The following is a 6,000-nucleotide window of genomic DNA, read 5'->3' on the forward strand; positions in this document are numbered from 1 at the left end:
GTTCATCCATTTCCATACTCTCATCCAAAATAAAATGAAGAAAATATGAAAATACAGTAAAAAAAAAACAACTACAAAATTATAATTTATTTAAAAATATATACATTTAATATATACATATATATATATATATATATATATATATATATATATATATATATATATATATATATATGTATCTATATATATATATATATATATATATATATATATATATATATATATATATATATATATGTATACACATGTATATATATATATATATATATATATATATATATATATATATATATATATATATATATATATATATATATATATATATATATATATATATATATATATATACTTTTCATCCATTTCTATACTCTCATCCAAAATAAAATGAAGAAAATATGAAAATACAGTAAAAAAAAAACAAACTAAAAAACTATAATTTATTTAAAAAAAAATTAAAAAAAAAAAAAAAAAAATATATATATATATATATATATATATATATATATATATATATATATATATATATATATATATATATATATATATATATATATATATATATGTACACACAATAAATATACTCTTCATCCATTTCCATACTCCTCATCCAAAATAAAATGAAGAAAATATGAAAATACAGTAAAAAAATAAAAATACAATTTACAAAAAAAAATAAAAAATTAAATCAAATAAAATTTTTAAAAAACAAAAAAACAACAACAAATGCTAGCGCTAGCACGACGACAGTTATGGTAAATGGGTTATACTTGTATAGCGCTTTTCTACCTTCAAGGTACTCAAAGCGCTTTGACACTATTTCCACATTCACCCATTCACACACACATTCACACACTGATGGCGGGAGCTGCCATGCAAGGCCCTGACCACCACCCATCAGGAGCAAGGGGGAAGTGTCTTGCTCAAGGAGCACAACGGACGTGACTAGGATGGTAGAAGCTGGGGATCGAACCGGGAACCGTCAGGTTGCTGGCACGGCCACTCTCCCGACCGCGCCAGTTCGAAAACTTCAAATAAAACGAGCTAATTAAGTTGTTAGCGTGTGTCAAGCACCGAGTTATATAACTCTGCAGTGTACGGCGGCACAATTAGCGAAAAAATAAATAGTTTTGCTAGTTTGCCAGTAAACATGTTTTATGTACGGAATATGTACTTCACTGTGCAACCTACTAATAAAAGAATCAATCAATCAAAATCATGGACCAAGCTACTGTATATGACTACTGCTGCAAAAATAGCTTTAAAAAAGTCAACATGTTAACGTACGCGTGCTAAAAGTTAGCTTGTGTCAAGTACCAGGTTATATGACTCTTGGGTAAACTATTAGCATGCTAAAGTTAGCATGCTAGCAGTTAGCATGTGTCCCGGAGCAAGCTACTGTGTATGACTGTAATGTGCACGGCCCAAAAAAAATGCTGAACAGTTAGCATGTTAATGTTAGCAGGCTGAGAGTTAGCATGTGTCAAGTACCAAGTTGTATGACTCTGAGGTGTATGACAGCATCGTTGGCTAAAAGCTAGCATGCTAACACTTAGCATATGTCAAGTACCAAGCTACTGTGTACGACTGAAAAAATAGCTAAAAAAAAGTCAACACGTTAATGTTAGCGATGGCTAGCAGTTAGCTTGTGTTCTGTACCAAGTTAATGAAGCAATACAAAGTTGTTTTAAGGATAACTCCTACAAAACAAAACATTGCGTTTTTACCCCAGTATGACAGTATTGTTCTTAGAATCCGGAGAAACCGCGTATGAAGCGCTAACAATTGGATATACAAAATGGATATACTTTAGCATTATAACAATTAACATATGTCAAGTAACAAGTTATATGACTGCGGGGTAAATGGTTGCAAAGTTAGCGTAACAATTTAGCTTGTTAATGCTAGCATGTGTCACAGACCAAACTACTGTGTATGACTGTCTGGTATAAAGCTGCCAAATTAGCTAAACATTTATTATGTTAATGATAGCGAGCTAAGAGTTAGCTTGCATCTATTAACGAGTTATATGACTCTGTTGTGTATGGTGACCAAATTAGCTGAAAGTTGGCAAACTAGCAATTAGCATATATCAAGTACCAGGTTATAGGACTCTGTGTTAATTTGGTTGCAGATGTGTCACAAACCAAGCTGTAAGGTGTACACATTTAGCTTGAAAGGTAGCGTGTTAATGTTAGCATGTTAAAAGTTTGCTTTGTGTCCAGTAACAACTTATATGACACTGAGGTAGCATGCTAGCAATCACTAGTAGTCAAGCAGCAAGTTATATGACTCTGGGGTAAACGGTTGCAAAATTAGCAACAAGAGTTAGCATGTGTCATGGACCAAGCTGCTGTATGACTGTAAGGTGTGCAGCTGCAAAATTAGCTAAAAAAGTTAGCATGTTTATGCTGTCAGGTGTACCAAATTAGCTTGAAAAGTAGCGTGTTAATGCTAGCATGCTAACAGTTTGCTTTGTGTCCAGTAACAACTTATATGACACTGAGGTGAAAAAGCTAAAAAGTTAGCATGTTAATGCTAACATGCTATCATTAGAAGAGGTAGAATAATAACAATAGATGGATTTTGGTGAGGAATCTCATATGTTGTCAGCGTTCACACAATGAAAGGACGCTAAGTTGAACTCCCAGAGAACACTCACACCACCACACCTTCTGTGGTGTATTTACGGTCAGTACATGTGTTTTTCACATTCCCACATCGACCAATTACTCATGTGAATGAAAAGCACAGGTGGTGTTTACGATGAAAAGCACAGGTGTTGTCTATAATTACCCCAATCTAAAAGCGGCGCACCCAAGAACACGCAATGACATTGCTCGGTATGTCAGTTACACCTTCCTACTGGGACAAGCCGTGCACCAACCACGCCAAAGGACCCCTTTTCACCTGGTTACCATAGCAACAGACACTCCGCAACCAAGAATTCTGCGGTTTGCAAAAATGCTCAGGTTTGACTGGTATTGATCACTAACAAGGTTATTATTGGAGGGTGCAGTGGTGCTACATGCTACTTATTAACGTTGAATGGTTATAGCATTTTTTCTTTGTCTTTGTCACTCAGAGAATTAGAAGGGATTAAGTAGAATTAGAGTGGAAAAACAAGTTGCGTCTATATTGAAACTATTGTCATATATATATATCGGATTTATGACACCAAAAGACTGGCAAGGTTTGCGATTGAATAGAAATGAACAAAATATTACCAATCTCACAGAGTTATTGCGGAGACCAGTCACGTGGCCTGGTCGTGGAGGAGGAACCACAGATCCCTTCCCCATCAACAACAATGCTAATCAGTGTCAGGTTCAAACACTGATGACATCTATTAAACGGACAAGAAGCAAGGAACCATGCAGAGACAGAATTCAATTTTACTCAATGAGGAGAGACGTATTGGGCTGCACACTCAGTTCCAGTTCCAACCTACGCCCTCAGGGCCGTGAATTGATTAACGTGGACCCCGACTTAAACGAGTTGAAAAACTTATCCGGGTGTTACCATTTAGTGGTCAATTGTACGGAATATGTACTGTACTGTGCAATCTACTAATAAAAGTTTCAAGGCACAGCCCACGTGCTCCACTATTTATTCGGTTGCATCACTGAGGCTGCTTCTGAAGGAAAGGGGGGTCATTTCAGCAGCCCAAGTTAGACACAATATCAATAAAATATTATTCGGAAATGCAAATGTGCGGACACTGGTGATATCGCCCCTGTCTCTGCTTTGTCTGCGTCGAGGTACTCGATGTTCGCCCTTGGCAGTCAGCAGGCCGGGTCTGGACACAAACACTGATACGAGACGACTCGCAATCCAAGATTGCGAGTCGTCTCTTTGCATGGATAGAAAAGTACAATTTCAGCACAATTGATAATAACTATAGCAACGGCCTTTAAGCATAAGAGTTGTGTGACAACTTATACTTAATTATTCTAACAATCAGGCAGACTTTGTGAGAGTCAACAACGATTACTTCGGGACAAATAATGATCCAGGACCTGATATTTTTGAGCCCGAACACAAGGAGGATGAGCAATGCATTTTAGAAGGCAGTCATTAACCCGGGGGTCGGCAACACAAAAAGTTTAAAGAGCCATATTTGACCAAAAATACAAAAATAAAAGCTATCTGGAGCTGCAAGAAATTAAAAGTCTTATTTAAGTCTTATAATGAAATGTATCATTTATGCTACACATTTGTGCAACGTTGGAAAACATCAGTAAAACTACACAGAGGGTGAGATATTTCCTGGAAATGACTGTCTTAGAATAACCAAAGGTATAGAGGTGTGTGTCCAAGTTAAAGGGAATTACAGGTTGTCTTCTTCTAATGGATTTATTACAATCTTTGCAAGCTGGGTTATATCACCAAAAATGATTCCCCGGGCGCGGCCACCGCTGCTGCCCACTGCTCCCCTCACCTCCCAGGGGGTGATCAAGGGTGATGGGTCAAATGCAGAGAATAATTTCGCCGCACCTAGTGTGTGTGTGTGACAATCATTGATACTTTAACTTTGAACTTTAACTTTGAACATTTGCTGTGGTCTGGAACAACATGGCCCACAAACAACTATGAGAAATGCAGCCAATATTACATGCAGATAATGTGTCATGAGACATGCACGTATAAATTAAACACGCAGAGGACATAATTAAAGGAATAAGCTGAAATATACCTACAAACGAGGCATAATGATGCAATATGTACACACAGCTAGCCTAAATAGCATGTTAGCATCAATTAGCTTGGAGTGACCAAAGTCAATAACATCAACAAAGCTCACCTTTGTGCATTCACGCTCAGAATAAAAAGTTTGGTGGACAAAAATGAGACAAAGAAGGAGTGGCACGACACGCGCCTTTCTGTGGCAGCGTCGGAGAAAGTTGTACATGCAAACAAACTACGGTGCGTTTAAGGGCCGCCGAAATGAGTTGGACAAAACGACGCTTGTGAAATACTCTCACCAGTGAAGCATGTTTAATATCAACAGTGGGTTTTCTCACAATTAGGAAGGTTTGTGTCATGTTTGTCCTCCTACAGAAAATATATTAAAACAACAAACATATTTTTCCACCCATCTTTCTCCATTATTATTATTATTATTTTTTTTTTAAAGCTCCAGGGAGCCCCTAGGGCAGCACTAAAGAGCTCTAGAGAACCTAATCTAATCTTTCTATCCTTACATTTTCTACAGCTTGTCCCTCTTGAGGAGGCTAGAGCCTATCCCAGCTGCACTTGGACGGAAGGTAAGCTAAAATAATCTAATTTGATCAAATTAAATACATAAAATAAACCTTACGCTCCCCATAGAGTGCCTTCAAGTACCCTGTTTAAAAAGAACACCATTCATTCTGTATATCAACAATGTCTGCCTTGTTCTTTGCAAAGAAAGCTTGCTGATACACGCCACGTCCACCAGGTGGTGCCAAACAACACACAAAGACCACAATGGAAGAACATCAGACATCAGAGGATGACAGTTTTACCTTGTTAATGTTTTTAAATGTCATCATCACTTTTGTTTAATAATCATTGGTATGATTAGATTTTTCTTCTGACCTTTGGAAATGTTTAGATCCTCCCCAAGTATGTAAAGTACACGTTTTATTTATGTATTTATTGTGGCCCATTCGTCTGCAAAGTTCCTTGGGTGAATAATGTCAACTCACTACACCGGTATGTTTTAGTGCTTTCATGGCGAGTTTACTGACAGATATAAGAACTTTACACTACTTTATATTAGAAATGGCAACAGCGGAGGATGAATGTCACATAACAAGAAGATAGAGAAAAAGAAGAAGCTGATCGACTACGGTGTCGGCACGGACTACAATGGCGGACGCGCGCACATTTTCAGGACTTATGTAGATCCGTAATACAGATCAGCAGGTACCAGAAGGTAAGAAAAGTTGCTTTTGCATAATATTGTGAAACAAAACACCAGATAATATGTCTGCTAATGGCTGCCATTTTGCGGTCCTT

The 6,000-nt window shown here is 37.0% G+C and overlaps 1 protein-coding gene across 3 annotated transcripts in view; it reads left to right on the top strand.

Annotated features, from left to right (window-relative positions):
* The window catches only part of LOC133656157 (mucin-2-like), a 79,381-nt gene that overhangs the window by 73,041 nt on the left and 340 nt on the right, over positions 1–6,000 (top strand). The window contains exons 27-28 of one of the 3 annotated variants that reach the window (XR_009827108.1): positions 5,213–5,264; positions 5,407–6,000. The exon at positions 5,407–6,000 is cut by the window's right edge and continues 340 nt beyond it. The gene's annotated coding sequence lies outside the window, so the exon portion shown is untranslated. The remainder of the gene's footprint in view (positions 1–5,212; positions 5,265–5,406) is intronic. The other 2 variants (XR_009827109.1, XR_009827110.1) reach the window with 2 other exon arrangements.

This window comes from Entelurus aequoreus, linkage group LG08 (genome assembly GCF_033978785.1).
Source record: "Entelurus aequoreus isolate RoL-2023_Sb linkage group LG08, RoL_Eaeq_v1.1, whole genome shotgun sequence".
NCBI classification, from domain to species: domain Eukaryota; kingdom Metazoa; phylum Chordata; class Actinopteri; order Syngnathiformes; family Syngnathidae; genus Entelurus; species Entelurus aequoreus.